This window comes from Lonchura striata, chromosome Z, assembly GCF_050655825.1.
Source record: "Lonchura striata isolate lonStrDom1 chromosome Z, ASM5065582v1, whole genome shotgun sequence".
NCBI classification, from domain to species: domain Eukaryota; kingdom Metazoa; phylum Chordata; class Aves; order Passeriformes; family Estrildidae; genus Lonchura; species Lonchura striata.
In genome coordinates this window covers 48,342,721-48,361,549 of record NC_140740.1, presented here as the reverse complement: position 1 = coordinate 48,361,549, position 18,829 = coordinate 48,342,721, and the positions used below count along the sequence as shown (strand labels likewise).

At 45.2% G+C, this 18,829-nt stretch overlaps 1 protein-coding gene across 5 annotated transcripts in view; it reads left to right on the top strand.

Moving 5' to 3' along the window:
- Positions 1–1,166: 1,166 nt before the first annotated feature.
- Positions 1,167–18,829, top strand: part of PDZD2 (PDZ domain containing 2) — a 201,078-nt gene continuing 183,415 nt past the window's right edge. For 2 of the 5 annotated variants that reach the window (XM_085567091.1, XM_085567088.1), the window contains exon 1: positions 7,608–15,901. The gene's annotated coding sequence lies outside the window, so the exon portion shown is untranslated. Of the gene's footprint in view, positions 1,275–7,607; positions 15,902–18,829 lie in introns of those variants that run through there. The other 3 variants (XM_085567089.1, XM_085567090.1, XM_085567092.1) reach the window with 3 other exon arrangements.

Below are 18,829 nucleotides of genomic sequence, written 5' to 3'. Positions count from 1 at the left end.
GTTTGCTGGCAGTGCTGGTGGAAAAACCTCTGCTCGCTGGGAGCTGCTCTTCTGCCAATCCCAGCAGTTGCGGCTCGCTCCACGTGCCTGGGATTCCCTTGCGGAAACAAGGTCACCAACTGGAATCACACACCTGGTTTTTTGCACCTCATCCTGGACTTCATCAGTGTGAAAGGGGTTGGGTATCTTCTCTCGTTGCATGCTATGGCCTTGGCGACACCAGGCAAACCTCGCTGCTCTGCACGAAGGGTGGTCGGGGCTGTGCTCTGCAGTACTGTTCTGTTTGCATGGAAGCTTTATGCATTCAAAGAACAATTCAGCTCAGCTCACAGCGTCCTCCCTGTGCTGAAGAGTCCTAAGGCACTGCCTGGTATCTTGTGGCGAGCCTGTCACTGCAACAAGTGCCTGTAGACAACCCACTGCTCTAAACGCTGAGCTTGATTTAGTTATCAGCCCAGACATTGCCATCACGAGCAATCATCTTCAAAGAAGTGATAGGCAGAGCATTTGGGCCAAATTGTAACGTGATTACCTGACAGTCTTTAATAAAGACAATACTTTAGAGACACTTCGGTTGATCTGATTTTTTTTTTCCAAATTTAATTTTAGAACAGCAGTGGTGGAAACACACTCTTGGAGCCTTGTACAGGGCCACGAGTCAGAACAGGATTCTGGCTTGAAAGAAAGCAGAGACACTGACCATTCAGTTTTGCAGTACTTCAGGAAAGTGAAAAAAGCAACAGAAAAAGCAACTGAACACTTTAGAATGCAGTTTCATTTTGATAATCTTGAGGTTTTTATTGAAGGAAAAAAAGGAACTTTATTAAAATATTAGAAAGGATCAGCTTAGATTAAAAAAAAAAAAAGGGTATTTCACTGTTCATTTAAATCATCCTTGGAACTAGCACTGCCTGCTGAGCGAGAACCGAAGATAAAAGCGACACGAGGAAAACGTTTAAAGGACTTGAAACAATCCCGATGTGCCCTGAGACATTAAAACCCTGTCAGAGAACAAGGCCGGCCCGGCAGCTCCCGCGGCATCCCCGCGCCCGGCCTCAGGTGTCCCGCGGAGGGCAGGCGGAGCGCCGCCCACCCCGCCGGGCCGCCCCTCGCGGCATCCCCGCGCTCCCGCCCGCCGGGGCCGCCCCCGCCGCTCCGCGGGCCGGGCCGGGCCGGGCCGGGCGCGCCAGCCGGCGAGGCAGCGGCGCCGGGCCGGCTGCGCCTGCCCCGGGCACGCCGGGCAGGTGTCGGGCGCGGAGCCCCGTCCCGCCGAGGTGAGTGGGGAGCGGGGCGCGGGGCGGCGGGGCCGGGGCTGCCCCGCCGGCGGCTTCGCTCCCGCGGGGCTGGGCTGGGCTGGGCTGGGCTGGGCTGGGCTGGGCGCCGCGCTCCCCCCGCGCTGCCGCAGCGGGACGCGGGGCTGCATCGCCCGACGGTCGCTGTGGTCATCCCGGTATCGGCACCGGGGGCTTCATGCCCCGGCGGACGGTGAGTGCAGCCCCCCTCGCCGCTAGCACCGGGGCTGCATCTGCCGGGGGTCGTGGGTGCCTCCCCCAGTTGCCTGGGGGCTCCTCTCCTGCGGGAGGGCAGGGTACATCTCCCCACCCCGGGACTGAGGCTCTTCGTCTTACCCAGAGTTATTCGTACGGGTTAGCAGCCCCTCCTCCATGTGTCAGTGGGTGACACTTCTCCCGTGATCCCTGGGGCTCCATGTCCAGCGTTGCTGAGTGTCGCATCTCCTCTAGAGGGGCTCAGGGGAATGCGAACCCCATTTTGTTGGGGGCTCCATCCTCAGGAGGCTGGTGCGTTGCAGGAGTCGATGTCCAGTGGGATCCATCGCTCTGTAGGTCAGTGGGGCAGGTGTTGATAAGGGTCCGTCCTGCCGGGGTTGGTGGGGTTTCATTCCTCTGGGAGTCAGTGGCCCATATCCCCTGATCTGGGGGTGCTTGTAGGATCTCTGACCAGCCCTCGCTTTGCTAATCCCGGCGTGCCTGCCTGGGGGGCGAGGGGCAGCTCCATCACCTGCTGTGACACTTTGTCCTATCTCCCGGCGTGGATTAGGTCATGTTGTGACAGTGCCTGTTACTGTCTTGCAGTGCACAGCACTCGGGGATGTGAGGAAGAGGGGCTGCCGTTGCAGAAAAAACAGCAACCGCCCCCCACTTCCATGTACAGAGCAGTTTAATAAAATCAGACAGCATGAAGCATGTGGCCGATTTTTCCCCCCTAATCATCAGAAGGTAGTTCTCTGTGCCATTAAATTCTTCTGTTCGCACAAAGCAGGCTGTGATATATGCAGTATTGTAAGCCGGGGAACAGTTGTGGATGAGGTATATGTAAAAGGAAAACATCAAGAGCTGACCTCAAACTCTTAAGTTAGCTGTGCTGTCTCTCCTTCGGGTGGCCTGGGGTATTCTCTTAAACCTGTCTCAGTTTTTAACTATCTGACCATTCCACGTGGTGGTAAAAAGCTCTGATGCCCCTTTGAAGGCGCCATAAAGCTGTAAATGGGCTTAATATAGCCCATCCCGTTGACCTCAATGCTTTCCCTCAGTATCCTTTTAATGAACAGCAATGCTCGTGAATTTCTCTCAACGGGCTGTCAAATCTTCGCCGCTTCTCGCTGGGAAAGAGCGCTGTGAAGCCTTGGGAGAGGAATCCTCCCAGAACTGCCTTCGCTCCCTCATCCCTGGGGGCTGTGGGAGTTTGTGCGGGATTGACATAAGATGCAGGTGCACTCTGGCCAGTGCAGTTGGGTTCAAGCCCTGTCCCTGCACCTGCCTCACCACCTTTAGTGGAGACATCAGGGTTTGGGCTTTGTTTTACTGCTGGCAGAGGGGCGACTGGAGTTGTTGTGAGCAGGGTGCTGTTACCAGAGTGCTCAGCAGCCTTGGTGTAGGTTCTTCTGCCTTCATTTTAAGGCACACTGCAATGCCTGTACACCCTCTGCAATTCTCAGGTTCATGTGTAGGATGCATGTCCTTGCAAATACCGTGCTAATCCCTTGGGATGACTCACAAACTTTTGTAGAGAGCTTTCTCCCTCTCTTCCATGGGTCTTTGCACTCGATGAATTATCTGGGTAGCCAAAGCTCATGCCAAGTGGAAGAACAGCCTGTGATATTACCGATACTACTGAGTTAATAGTTTTTGGAAAAACAAAATGCCTGAATGCAAATAGAATGGAAAATGTGTCTTTGAAGTAGTTTTTTCTTTAAAATTATTCAGTGCCTAGCCTGGAGGAAACCTATTTTTTATAACTTTTATAAAACTCATGAACATTTTACAGAAGCAAGAAGGATTTCTTTTTCTTCCTTTTTATTTTTAAAGTATTTCAGTTTTCATGACATGAGGTCTTTTCTATGTTCCCTTCGAAATGTTGACAGGGGAATGCTAGTCTAAAAATCTTGATATGTGAGTAGATGTTTAGTCTGGTGTACCAGCTCCTGAGCTGGCAAATGCAGCTGTCAGCAGCTCTGCCAGCAGCACAGCAGAGCTGGGTCTGGCCAGGGATGCCCAGGCTTCCCAGGGTAGAAATCAAGACACAGATTGTCTCAAATGAGTTGAAGTAGGGAGAGAAGGTCAGAGTCTAAGTAGTATTGCAAAGAATTTCCTAGGAATGCAGAGAGCTGCAGCTATCTTGCATGGCAGGTATCTACTGCAGGGGTTATTTGGCAATGCTGGTGACATCAAACCTTAATGTTGTAAGGGTCAAATTTAATAGCTATTGCATATCTTCGTGATACTGCCATGGGAATTTTACTAGCTTTTCAATAGCTTTGTGAAATAGGGAACATCTCTGGGTAGGATTTTGGCTGGGTGCAAGAGTGCTTGTGTAGGGAGGTAGGGAAGGCTTTAATACAAGGTCCATCTGTCTTAGCTCCTCTGCACAAGCATTGGGAAATGCTTCCTGCCTTTAAAGTCCAAGTCATGACATCTGTGGAAAAAAAACTCCTTTTTTTTTATTATAGTTCTTGTACATTGCACACTTTGTGTCCTGAAAGGACAGCTGAATTGCCCTAAATGAAAAGGTCTGGGTTTCACCAGAGTAATAGGTCTTATAATGCAGACATATTTCTAAACTCTTCTGAATGTTGTTGCTAAGAGTACGTTCTTTATTATATTTGTACACATTTCTATACTAGCTAATATTTCTGTATATGATTATTGTCTCCAGTATAGAACTTGTTCTTTTGCTGGGTTTCCTGCAGGTGTTTGTGGGTGCTTGGTGTAGCATTCTTACCTGAAATGAGTTCAAACTACTCATAAATTCCACTAGACAAATGTAGAATTAAAAAAAAAAAAAAAAAAAAAGTAAAACATACAAGTAGTTTTAACTGGGCAATGTTAAGTCAGGAAATACAGAGGCTGAGGCTCCAACAGCAATATTAACTTGGCTGCAGTACACATCCTGTAAACTCTTTTATGACATACACCTCATAATGTAAACAGGAATAAGCACGTAGATTTAACGTATGCAGAGAAGGAGTATAAAAGAGTGTTTTTATGGATTTGCCCCCCTTGTCCCTGTGACAGCTGGGTCTTGCACAGAGCCTGGGAAAGCCTGGCACTGCCTTATGCCAGGCTGGACAGTGTGTCCAGTGCTGACTCAGGCATACTTGACTGCTGATGGGGTGAAAATAGCAGCAACAAATGAGTAATTTAGGGTCTGTTTCTGTCAAAACAATAGCAGGGTAATGAGCTGCATTTTGTTGTTTAAGGACTGAGTTGTAGCATGTATTATGCTTGAGCGTTCCCTCTTGTGCCTCTCCCCACTGGCATGTCTGGCCCTGCTGAGGCTGCTGTGGTTGTAATGAATTTCAGTGGCTTAGCTTTGGTGAGCCTCAGCTTTCTGCTTCTATTACCCACATGCTGTAGTAACAGTTCCCCTGGCTAATTTTAACTAGATCATGCACAAAAGTGATTAAATGAATATTGTACTTTAATACAGATCTGCAATGGACCAAGCAGTGTTGCTCTTTCTATGATGTTGTCTTAATTAAAAACTGTGTTATTAATATATTCCACTGAATTGATAAATTTAGCCTGAAGGTCAAATAGTCTAAAATGACCTTCACTGTGTCACAAGACATTATATCTTGTGCAGTTACCACTGCTCTGAGCTGGAGATTTGCATGTGATGTAGTGTCATCTAGGGCAGAGTCTGTGGTCCTTCAGCAGCAGCTTGCAGCAGTGACAGAGGTGGTCTGGGTGAATAAAATTAATTTATGGGTCCTCTCCAGGAGAAAACAATTATCCTTTTCTGTCTAAAAAGGGCTCCTAATCAGTATCAGTGCACTGATATTGCTGCCTTGCTGTGACATTGTAAAGCTCTGCAAGGGAGGTGGGAGCAGCTGTAATACTGCAATCCAATACTTCTCCTCTTACTTCACCTCTTTAGTGCAACCTCCCAAGGATGCTGCTGGAACATTGTCGTAAGTCATGCTGTTGTGCTTTAATTTCATTATTGTTCAATTTGGCCAGAATTTTATTAACTTTCTTTGCAGTGTTAGACAGTTTGCAAAGGGAGTTAGTTGCTGGGTGGGTAACAGCACTTACTGTGTGCACTTAATCTAAATTTCTCTCTAAATGGAATTATTATATTAACATAATTTGGTAAAACTTTGAAATTTCAGTAAAGCTGCTTTTGATAATTGACTCCCCCCTCCCCCCAACTAACTGTGTTTATTAAAATTGTCATGACCTCACACAGAATGGTTCAAATCAAACAGAGGGTCTGGATCCTACTAGGTTTTGGTTCTGGCCATTTTTGCTGTGTGAAAAGTGAAGGTAGGCACTGCTTTGGGGTCTCACCATGGTAAATGGCTGGCTGTCCCCTGTCAGCTCTCACAAGTGGAACAGTACCTGCCAGCATTTTTGCTGGGGACTTGTCAGAAAATACAGCATTGAAAAATGAGAACACCGTGGAAAATTGTCTCTTAACTACATTAAAGACTTTTGAAACTTCTATCATTCTGCAAAAAAACCCTGTAATTTTTACACAGTGGAGCTATCCTCCCTGACTCAGACTGGAAAAAGATCTATTCAATGTTACATTTTAATCATATACAACACAAAGACTTTTGCTGTGCTGTTTAAAATCCAGCTTTCTTTCAGACTGTGTTCTGCTGGGATGTTTTCATCCAAAACGGACTGCTGAGGCTGACAGGAACTGTCTGAAAAAGCAGCCCTAACCTTCCTTCCTGACACTTCAATAGTGACACCCACTGTGGGAAACTAGGGCATAAATGCATTAACACTTGTCACTGAGAAGAAAATCCTCTACATGATGGGGACCAGAAGAGAGTGATTCCTAGATTCATGATACAAATTGGTTCATTATTTATTTCAATCAAAGTCTGTAGGTGCTGCTACAATGAAAAATTAAAGTGCACTTTACAGAATACATATGAGCTGACACCCTGCCAAACCCAAAGCCTTCCTGACCTACAAAACGAAGGAGAGCTTTGATGCTTGCTCCACTCTTTGCACATTCTCAGACAAACAGGCTTTGTCCAGAATTTCGACAGAGGTAGGACCTCCTGGAACAGATGCCAAACCCACTGTGTTCACTGTTGCCTTCCAGGGAAAACATCCTGCTTTTGCCTCCTGGTATTACTGATCTACATGAGAGCAGCCAAGCTGCTTGGTCTCCTGTAAATAGTTTGGACTTCACTAGGTATCCTCTCGCCTGCGCCACTGTCCTGTTGCATGTTATCTGTAGGTTTAGCAATGCTCCCATCTTCCCAGATGGGTAAAAGACGGCTTGTTTCCTGCTGGAGCAGGGTTTTTCCAGTTCTCCAGCTGTATGCAAATACAACACTTGTATAAATCAGAAACTGTGTACTGACTGAAGGAACGCGCTCCTGCTTCCCTCTCTGCTTACAGGGCAAAAGCAGTTGCCTGGTGGTGTGGGGAAAGTCTAGCTTTGATACTGAGCTGTGTATTTTACTGGATGTGCTGGTCTTAGTATCATAGAATGGCCAGGACTCAAAGGAACCTTAAAGGTCATGGAATTCCAACCTGCCTGCTGTGGACAGGGACATCTTTCACTAGATCAGGTTGCTCCCAATTCCATCCAACCTGGCCTTGAACACTGGGCAAACTGTTCTAATGCCTTGCCAACCTCACACCAAAGAATTTTTTTCCTAATACCTAATCTAAATCCACGCTCTTTCAGTTTGATGCAATTCCCCCTTGTCCTGTCAGTACAGGACTACAGGGTCTCTCTCCATCTTTCTTGCAGGCTCCTTTCAGGTCCTGGAAGACCACAACTAGGTCCTAGCCCAAAGCCTTCTCTTTCCCAGGCTGAACAATTCTAACTCTTTCTGTCTTTCCTCATAGCAGATGTGCTCCAGCCCTCTGATCATCTTAGCATCCTCCCCTCTGGGCTGACTCCAGCAGGTCCCTGTCCCTCCCGTGCTGGGAGCCCAGGGCTGGATGCAGTGCTCCAGGTGGGTCTCAGCAGAGCAGAGCAGAGGGGCAGAATCCCCTCCCTCCCCTGCTGCCCACGGGGCTCTGGATGCAGCCCAGGACACGTTTGGCTCTCTGGGCTGTGAGTGCCATGGCCGGGCCATGTGCAGCCTCTCACCCACAGCACCCCCAAGTCCTCCTGGGCAGGGCTGCTCTGGGTCTGCTCATGCCCAGCCTGCGCTGGTGCCAGGGGTTGTTCCAGCCCAGGTGCAGCACCAGCACTTGGCCTTGTTAAACCTCATGATGCTCCCATGGGCCACTCCTTGAGCTTGTCTGGGTCCTTCTGGATGGCATTCTGCCCTTCAGGAGTGTCCAACCACCTCAGCTTGGTGTCACCTGCAAACTTGATGAGGATGAACTTGATCCGTTCATCTGTGTCATAAATAAAGATAATAAATCACAGTGGTCCCAGTAGAGGCCACTGAGGGACTCCACTGGTCACTGACCACTGACCACACATGCAACCTTCTAACCAGCTTCTTATTCATTTAAGAGTCCACTCATCAAATCCATCTCTCTTCCATTTAGACAGAAGGATGTTCTAGGGGATCATGTCAAAGACTTTACGAAAGTCCAGATAAAACACATCTGTATCCTTCCCTCGGCTGCTGATGTGGCCATTCCAACACAGAAGGTCACTGGCAGGACTTAATGTTGGTGAAGCGGTGCTGGTTGTCCCAAATCATCTCCATATCCTACAAGGGCCTCATCACAGTCTCCAGGAGAACCTGTTCCATGGTCTTCCCAGGCACAGAGATGAGGGTGACAGGTGTTTCCTGGAGTCCTCTTTTCTTCCCTTTTTAAAAGATGGGTACAATCTTTCCTCTTTTCTGGTCACCTGGGATTTCACCTGCCACAACTTCTCAAATATCATGGGGAGTGTCTTGCAAACCAATCAGCCAGTTCTCTCAGGGTTCTGGGATGCACCTCAGTGGGTCATGTGAATTTACATGGTAGTATGTTATTTACATTATGTATTTAGGTGGTCAAAGACCTGATCTGTACATAGAGTGGAAGGGACTTTGGTCTCCCACAGTCTCCATCCTGCTGTCCGTCCCTCGAGGGATGTGGGAAGATAGGTTGCCAGTGAAAACTGATAACTGAGATCTGTTGGGTATGCATTTCTCAATACAAAGATCAAAGGGAGACTTAGAACCCATGGGGTTTGAGAAAGCTTCTGTCCAAAGTCTGCAGCAAAACAAACCCCAAAGGCTCTGCTTACTTAATGCCACCCTAACGCTCTGGTGCACATGATGCAGCTCCTTTGTGTCCTCTGTGCTGGGGAGGAGGGTAGATGGGACCCCTGGTAGCCACCTCTGCTCACTCTAGTGCCTGGCTTTCAGCCCATCAGCTTTAATCAAGGCTGGCAGGAGCTTCAATGGCAACTGACCCCATGTTAAAGACAAAAGTCCTTGTCTAATCTGAACTCAGTTGCCTTCATGGAGGATTTCAGATGACAAGTGGGACAGGTATTAAACTTTAACCAGTTGTTCATCTTTAAAATATTAATCCTGTTCTTATACTCTTACCTGTTTTCCCAGTGTGTCTGGGCTTGAAGGAGTTTCACAAGTGATGACTGCCTATCTCATGGTCATTCCAGATCTGCAGTGCCACTTTGCAGTTTTCAAGCCCTCCTCACAGGTGTTTCTGCTGGGAATGTGTTCACCATGTTTATCTGGGAATACAAATATGCTGAATTCAGGCCAGCTTTCAGTTTTCTTCCCAGGCTCTCAACAGTGTAGATTATATTCCCCTTCTCTTAATCATCTTCCCCACCCTTTATTCTTCTGTACCACAGAGGAACCTTCCTCCATATGGTTGTATTTCAATCCTCGACTTCTTGGGATGAGGAGCTGAGCAGAGAAATGTCTTAATTGCTATGATGGGGCTTGGGCTGTACAATGACATGTGACACATACTATTCCAGCAGGAATCCATCTCCCCTTCTTACGGAGTAGAAAATATCCTCCTGTTTATCTTCTGAATAAAGCTGTAAGCATTTCTGTATGGGAAATCTGTCCCGTAGCTCAGTTGGAAAGAAATAAATGCAGCAAACAAATAGGTGGCACCATTCCAAAATGCACAGTTATTCAGGTTGGTGCACTGTGGCTGCTGAGAGGTGTGGGGCTCTGGGGAGTGGGGTGTGATGGGCTTGGCTTGGCCTGCAGCCTTGTCTTTCAGGCCACGTCCGTGCAGTGAGTCGTCTGAAGTGTGGTGAATCACAGCTCCTGGAGGAGTAGGGTGGAAAGGACCTGCTGGGTCACCTGTGCTTTACTTTTAGGAGGATCCTTCCTAATTAAAGCATGACTCCTGTTTTATTTGGGTGGTTAAATAAATTGCTGACCTCTCTGTGAGATGTGGAAGTGGATCTACTAATGTGCCTGTAAATGTCTCAGTTGTGAGGTTGTTATTTACTGCACTGTTGTAATGCAAATGTTTGTGGCTATGTTTGCATTGATCACACAGAGAGTGCACACAAATTTTATTTCTTGTGGTATTTAGGCTTGCTGACTTTTTTACTTCCTGCTGTATCTGTTCTGTTAGAACTATATCATAGAAATTGCTTGAAGTGTAATTGCCTGTCACTCAAGTGCCATTTTACAATATAGAGCTGTATCAATTAAAATATTCTTCCTCCTCCAATTAATTTTGATTCTTAGGGGTAGATAGCATTGTTTGTCTGCAGAGCATTCCACTAAATCATTTGGCTCTTTGTACATTTATTTACATTTAAATGTATTCTATATGAAACGTAATGGCCTGTTGTTAGAGCTGCAGAAAAGAAAATTCATTGTCAGAGTCTTCTGGCTGGCTGTGGTGCTCCCAGCATGGAGGCAGCTTGAGTGCTCCAGTCTGATAGATGTGAAATCACTGTGATCACTGTGAAATCACAGCCAAAGAGAGGGCAGCTGTCCTCTTTTCATGTGCATCTAGGGCTGGGAGGTAGGTGTCACAGTTGCACGTTTCCTAAATGAACTGTTTTTTCAAGTTTGTCAATCTGAAGGGCAGTGTGTCCTACATGACTCTTTTGTGGGCAAGCATTGATAATGGTAGCCCAGCTTGAGAAACATTGGGAAACCATTTAGAATTGTTATTTGTTGTTTGGAGTGGTCCTCTAATGGAATAGCTTTTCTGTACATAAAGACACTGGAAAAATGGAGCCTGTGAGTAGGAAGCCTTGACTGGAGACAGCCTGCTTTGAGATTAATGATTTTATCTGTGGCCTTTTAATACCTCCTATAGACAGGATGATAGCTCTGGAGTGATCTCTCTGATGGGAGGCAGGAAGTCCTGCTGTTTGGAAGGTAAGATATGACATCTAAAGTGTCTCTCTTCGGTGTTCAGAGGGGATAATCCTATCTTGGGGTAAGGGATGCCTTAAATTTGATGGAGCTTGGATTAGGTGCCAACTGATTTAGGTATCTAATCTATAATAAGTAAACCTATTAGTCTAAGTCATGGAAGTATGCAAGGAAATATATTTTGAACTTTATGTACTATTAGATAGTTAAGACAGTGGACATTACATTAGCTAATGGCAATGATACTGCCATGGGCTCATACTTACAGAGATCTCTGGATCCACTGTTTTTCGTTGTGGGTGGGAGGCAGGTGGCTGCTCCAAGAACTACTGTAAGCTGCTAAAACTGATGACATTATTATTTTTATATTTTTAACAAACTGTTAGTCTGTTAAAACTGAACTTGAGATTTCTATGGAAAACCTGATATTTGCCTTAAAATCACCTGGTTTCATTTTGGTCTGTAATTGCCTGGAGTTCACCTGGCTGCACTGACTGCCAAAAATGGTTGGTATTTCAAGGCCATTGTGTGGGCTCTGAGTGTCAATGTGTGTGTCATTGTATGTGTAGGTTGTGTTAGAAGTCAACAGCCCTTATTTTGGAGGTGGGGGGAAGATTCATTGGGGCCCATTTCTTCCAAACCCAGAGCAAAACCCCATGTGTTTTACAGTCATCCTTTTCTTTCAGCTCCCACTTCCATTTATTTCATTATGCTGTTGGCACTGCAGGGACAGTTCGCTCTTGCTCAGCTGCACTTGGAAACTTTCTGTTTGCTGGGAGGTGCCCTTGGCAGTTTGCATTGAGGAGTAAACTGTGATTTCAGTTTAGATGAACAATGCTTCTCTTAAATAAGAACTTGTTTAAATAAAAGGTTAAAAACCAACTAAGAGTCTTTATGGAAGAGCTTCCAGTTTAAACATGGCCTGGCAGGGAGGTGTGCAAGCTTGCCAGCATTTCGGAGAGGTGACCCTTTACAGCAGCATCCCTGTCTCCTTGTCGAAGGTGCTCAGAAAAGAGCAGGCTCTCAGTTTCCCTTAAATATTGCCACATTTTGAAGGGATAGTGAGAAAAGTGGCCTATCTTGTGTTGAGAAAAAGTGAATGTGGATTTTTTCAGAAACCTGTTTGTTTCAGTGAAGAGTGTGTAGGAATAGTCATATCTGGTGTGTTCGGAAGACTTATAAAGATATTCAGGACAATAAGCAGCTGCTTATTCTGGGTGCTGGCATGCTTTTTTTCTGGCTACCTGGTTTGTCAAGTAGAAACTGCTGCTCTGTCCAGGCACTGTCTGAAGTGGTGTCTCAGAGGAGTTTTGTGTCCACAGGTGACAAGCCTGGAATAGTAAACCCTCTCCCTGTGCTAGCAGTGCTCTTGCTACTTATTGCTCTGCATTGCAGGAGCCCAAAATGATATCCAAAATATGAATTTCACCTGCCTCATAGTTTTCCTGACCATTTTTTTTGGGATTAGTCTAAAGTGGCACACGTTCATTTTTCTTCACCATTTAGGAGACAGAGCAGCACATCTTGCATCCTGAACCTGTAGGTAATAGCACTTCTACATATACATAAGTCTACATATATATGGCTTATTCCAGGATGAATAATATTTGTAATCCCCCCTTTACACTCCTGTTGCTATGAAGAGAGACAAAACAGACAGGAGACCCTAATCATGTGCTTGAGAAGCAAGTAAATGGTGTTGGAAATGCTGCCAAAACATGAAAAGAAAAGGGAAAGGACAAATCTGGGTAAAAAATTATTTTCTGTTTCTTGTGTTGTGTGTATTATTAATAGGTGGAAAATTATTTCAGACAAAGTTCTGAATTTTGTTAGCCCTTCCAAAAACACTCTAATTTTTTTAAAGTTTCCCTGTGAATATTATGGCCAACCTCATTTCACAGCTAGACATATATTCATCTCAGTTAAATACAATGGACATAATCTACAAAACCCAACTGCTTAATATTATAAGCAGCTTGAATAAACATGAATTATTAAGGTCACAAAAGCTTCTAGAAACCAGCTGAAATGAGTGCACTGTTGCATTTCTTTTTTTTCAAAACATGCATTAATTAATAAGGGGCTTAGCGCCCCAGACTGTTTCTCCCCCCCCCTCCCCCCGCACACCTCCATCAGATTTTGCTTTTATCGAGTGGAGGGGAAAGTGTTACTTCTCTCTCTTCCTCGTCCCTTTTGTTTGGCTGGAGCACAGGAAGGTGCCAGACTTCATCCTTCACAAGCCAATCATGCACAGCTGTGATACGCTAAAATGTTCAGGCGGGTTGTGTTTGGGCTATTACAGCAGCAACCCGCCCTCCAGAACGGCCAGGGGTTTTATTTCATGCCTTCTTGGAGTGCCAGAATAGGAGCAGGAGTCTGGGGACAGGCTGTCAGGAGCTAGAGAGCAGTCACACCCACATGTTTGGGCAGCGCAATGAGGGCAGGGTGCTCAGGGGAAATGTGGAAGAGGACAATGAAGGGATGGTCCATTTTGTTCAGGTGTGGGCATTGTGTCATGTGCTGGACCTCTCCATCTGGTGTGGGCATGGGCAGCAGATGATGGCCATGGAGGCATTGGAGCTGTAGGAGCAGCTCCTCTCCAGCCCTTCCCAGCACAGGAAATAATTTTAGTGGCTTGAGTAAGGAAAGGGCTGCTGTGACTGAGGTGCCAGGACCTCTGTGTGCAGTCAAAGTTCAGCACTGGGAGATACTTGCAGCAAGGTGCTGAAGAAGAAAAAAGAAGCAGGAATAGAGTGGTGTTAATTTTTAAAATTAATTAATTCAGTTGTGGTGCTGGCTATAGAGGAGGCAAGTCAGATTAATTGTGTGGAGGGAAGAGGCTGCAGTACCTGATTGGGAGTTGAAGAGAACTTCAGTGGTGGTGTTGTTGGGGGGGAAGGCTGAATCTGATGGCTCTTCCACAGGAAGAAGCAGCTCAGATAAAGAGAGCTTACTCATGGGACTCTAGGATGGCTTCCAAGATGGTCCTAAAATGTCAAAAATACTACAAGCGAATATTGCAAGTGAACTTGTGTATAAGGTGGTTGAGCCTTGATATCCTGGAGATAGCAAATGGCTTGAGACTTTTTAATGTGGTTTGTACAGCAAGTAAACTCCCTAAGGCAGACACCACCTCTCTGTGCTTGTGACAAGTCAGTGTGGAGAAGGTGGGGACAAATACTAATGGTCACAGACTCTGCTGTCTGTGATGCTGGCATCTGCAGAAGAAACTCAGGTAGGCAGGGTTTGGATTACTGAACCCCAGAAAGATGAAATCTTTACTTTTGGCCTTGCTGTGACTCCATTTTCCTTGGTGCCCTAATGAAATACAGCACAAATGCCAAGGCATCTCATGTGGTCTTCTGAAAATCTTCCCAGATACCACACCTGCGCTTTATCTGTGAGGAATCCAGTTTCTGCAGCTACTAGAGAAACAGTTCAAGGAAACACAAATGTTAAAGCCATTGTTCAAATGCTTCTATGCTTCTGCTCTGGGATGGGTACCTAGTTTTAACTTCTCAAACAGCAAAGAGGTTCTTTGGGATGAGTTTTGGGGGAGGACCTGCCTCCACCGTGCTGCAAAGGCTACAGTGCAAACATTCACCCCAAAGAATGATGGTTATTTGGCCTATCTTGTTAAAAACCAAGAAAAATGTTTGTGCCATGCTGTATTTTACCATGGTTTTTGAAAATTAGGCTCATCAGAGGCTGCTTTTGATATATAATAAAAAAACTCTAAGCAACAAAAGATCTTTAAAAGAAGCAAAGACTTGACATATTTGTTAACACTCAGGGTAGCAATGCATTAATTTTAAGGCATGCTTTTTTTTTAATAAAATGAGGACACTAATTAAAATTAATCAATTTATAAATCTTTCCACATCCAATTTTAAAGTGTAAATAAAACATTTGCCTTGTCTGTCCCTTTTCTCATACTGAGACAATATAGACCATGGCACTTTTAATTCTTTATGTTAATGAGCAGATTAAACTAGCTTAAATGATTTGCTAAAAGATATAAAAATTGGTTGCACAATGGAGATAGCTTTTAAAGTGCAGGAAGGATGGCAGTGGAAATGTTGGGAGAGCTTCAGAATGGGTTTTAATGCTTGCCTTTGGGATCTGAAAACTTGAGCAGTTTCTTGCCCTGGCTGCCTCCCTGTCCTCCATTCCCACCCCTTTCACAAAAATGAGCTGTCTGTTGGCTGCCTTCCTTGAGGTAAATTTTTCCGTGTGATAATTTGAATTATAAAATACACGGGGATGAATTTACTCCATTTTTGCTCCCAAAGTCAGGCAGGATTTTAATGGGTGAGGTTGGAAAAAGTGAGGTATTGGAACAATCCACGAATATGCCATATTTGATTGATTTATGTGATTTAAAATTAAAAAAAAAAAAAAGAGAGAGAGGAAAAAAAAGGGGGGGGGGGCAAAGAAATTTTGAAGTTTTATTTCTGTGACATGTGACATTGCAGTGTTGCCAGTGCTGAAGATATTTTCCTGTGCCTTGTTTAGAGAGGAAGCTAAACACGACCTTGGGCCTGTGATTGTTGGTAGCTCCTCAATGTATGTTAATTAGCAAAGACTGTGAGAAAAGTAGTACAGTTGCTCAGGGAACTATATATTCTAATTTTTTAATGTGTTCCAGATATTATCAGTTGTGCCTACAGATCTTTGGTGCAGTTGTGGCTGTGTGAAGGTTGCACGTGTCTTTGTACCACAGTAAGGCACTTGCATAGAGAGTGCTGATAAAACTGCTACCCCCTCCCACCCAAAAAAAATCCCAAACAACCAAAAACATCCTATGGGTGATACTTTAACATGAGCTGTGTGTCTCTGCTTTGTCTCAGGCCATGCTAAAGTGAAGAGACAGCACAGGGCAGATCTGTTGTGTGTGAAGATGCTCCCCTCTGCTTTCATATGCAGATTTTTAATAAAACAAGTATGCATCTCTGCTTCTTGTAATTCCTGTCCCTGGGAAGTTTCATGTCCCTTGCTATCTTCTATCAGTTTTCTGCTCTTTGGTTTTGATGTCTGTTCTTTATAAATCTTCCAGCCTGAAATCTAGCGAGAACTGCCCCCACTCGTCTTTGGCAGGACTAAAGCTCAGCAGCTGCAGACAAAGTGAAGGTAAGAGGTGAAAAATTGCAAATCCTCAGAGAAGAATGTACAAACCAAAGTTATACTGCCTTGGAAGGGGCAGCTTGCTATGGTTCTCCTACAGCCTAAGTGGGCAAGGAGTAGCTGCTTGGTGACTTAGCAGATGGAGAGTTTAGATATTTGTATCCAGCAGTGTTTGCACTCTAAATATTTATCCACAGTGCACAAGAGCATTGTTCCACCTTTCCCAGAGAAGTTGTGCCCAGATAGGAGTTTTGAGTCCCCCTTCCTCCCAAGGGTAATGGGATTTAGATTTGTGATAGCAAATTTATAGCTCTTAAACAAAGTTGCTGAGAAGGACTGTTTTAAGCTGTGCTGCTGGTAATCAGTCTCTTCTTGTGAAAGCATAAAGAGACAGATGTTGCAATGTAGGAGTTAAGGCTCCATTGGGTGTTTGCTCGAGGTGTTCTTTCTCCATGGGTGCTGCCATGGGAGGTGGGAGAGTTCAGGAGAACATGGCTGGATGCTCACTCTCCTCCAGAAAATAAGAGGATTTCTCCTTGCAGAAAGCAACTTCTGCCGTGGAGGGCTTCTTGTCCTATATGCCCAATTTTCAGTTTTGAAGTGCTGTGCAAAATGACTTCCTTGCTTCCAGCTACAGATTCAGAACTGCAAACCGCCCACCGTACAGCTGCTAATGCACAGATTATCTCCACAGCCAACAGCTTTAAGTAATCAAACAGAGATAATTTTACCTCTGTGACCCAACAAAAAAACCAGAATCAGGAAAAATCCTTTCGCCCACACAATCCTACCCAGGCTTTCAAGGGCAGAATGAAGAGTTTCATCAGAGCCTGCAGAGGTGTCAAGGTCACCAGGTTTGTCCCATTCTGGATCAATGGTGAGCTGGCAGTGCAGTGGTGTGGGGTGCTCTCAGGAGGGCACGATGCTCTGTAACCTGAGACCATCCCTTGCTGCTGCTGCTGCTGCTGCAAAAGACATTAAATGAGTAGAGCATACTCTGGAAGTTGTGTTTGCAGTACTGCTTTCACAGGAAAAATTGTGGCTTGGATAGGCTTTTGTTGATGACTTCAGCCTTTAACTTTCTGTTCTTTGGAAGAACACACATTTCTCACAGCTATCAGGGGTTTAGCACCACTAAGGAAACACAACTGTTACACACTGTAACATCGCATCTGTGTCTTCTTTCTCACTGACCCATCACCACCAGTGTTGAGAAAGAGAAGAATTGTAGCCCAGAAGTCATATCAGAAAATATTTTTTACGCTTTAAAATTCTGCTTCTTTTTGCTTTTATTTCCCCAATCATCTAATTATGACAATTTTCTTAGAAATGAAGTCTTGCTGTTTTTTATTTTTTGTTTTAGTAAATTCTAGTTGCTCTGAGTTTCTCTCATTTTCCCTGCCCTTTCCCCCTTTGTTCTACTAAACTAATTTCCTTATTCTGTTATTAAGGATACTAACATATTGTCATTGGGAAACAGCACTCATTTCTTCATGGAAAGAAGCTGCTTAATGTTTCATGTGTTGCAGTGAATAATTAAATAAAGAAAAATATATTAGCCCATAAAACTAGTTGGCAGCTGAAAGGAAGAATGCATTTGCAGCCTGCTGGGGAAAAGTGACACTGCTGGACTGGTGTTTTGAAGCACAAGGGTAAGGTTTAAAAGCGAATAGGTCTGGCATGACATTTAAAAAATCTGGATTTTTTGACTTTCCATGCACTTACAACATTAATCTTTAATTGTCATATTCTTGAGCTACTGGCTATGAGATTAGACCCAGAATTGGTGGGGCTAAGGAAAACCAGGCTGGTAAGTGGAATGAAATGCCATCAGGGACCATGACCTTGTGAACTGTCAGGGATGGAAAGGCTGTCAGCACTCAGGCAGGCAGGGGGCCTGGCAGCCTGATAGTGTATGGCACGAACGGGCTTCTACTAAATAAGGGGGTTTATTGCCCTTCATAGTCCTTTTCACCCTTTCTGGGCTTTACAATCATTGCCCCTTCCCTTTTGATTTTATAATGCATCTTGAAATACAACTGGTAGGCTCTGCAAAAGTGGGGTGAAAGACTGGGCAGATGGGACTTCTGTTCTGGGAGCTGGGAGAAGACTGACTGCTCCCAAATGATCTAAATGAACCATGGAATTTTTTTCTTTCCAAATGAAACCAGAACTGAGCTGTAGTGTCACAGTGATCTTTGCAGTTCTACAAAATGAGATCAGACACTTGCCATCGTCATGGCAGAGAGAGCCTTGTTCTAACAGTAATTCAGAGCCCAGTTACAAACAGGGATCTGCGCTGAGTGTCTTTTTCTTTACCTCCTCCCATCTAGTTTTATCTCTCACTGCACATATAATCTCAAATAGATAACACGCTTTAGTAGAATTTGCTGAGACCAGAGACAGAGTGTTGTGCGGAGCAGGAGCTGCCTGTGCCATTGCACATCCCTTTGGATTTGGTTAGTGTTGGTCTCATCAGCTCAGGTAGGAGCCTTTGTGTTCTTTTTCTGGCCCTATGTGCTGACATTTGGAGGCTGAACTGCATAATTTCTATCTGTATCATGCCTTTTGCATTTTCTGTGTGTGACCTGCAGCTCTGGCTGCAGCGGGGACACAGTGAGCAGGATTGCAGGAATTATGTGGGTCTGGTGTGCTTGATGCTCACCAGAGTGACTGCTCAATAACCAGAGAACATCTCTCAGCCCTCCAGCCTTCACGTGCTCTGCTGCTCTGCCAGTGTGACTGGTCTGACCTCTGTTGAGAGTGAAAGACTGGCTCCAATTCAACTTGCAGCAATGTGGGGAGAGCTCTAGGGAACTGTTGCAGCAACCTGGAGAGTCTCCAAAATGAGTAGAAAGGGGACTTTTCATTTCCAAAAAAACACTTAGAAATTCTTGTCAAGGGTTGGACTGTACCAATGCTGTTAACTCTTCT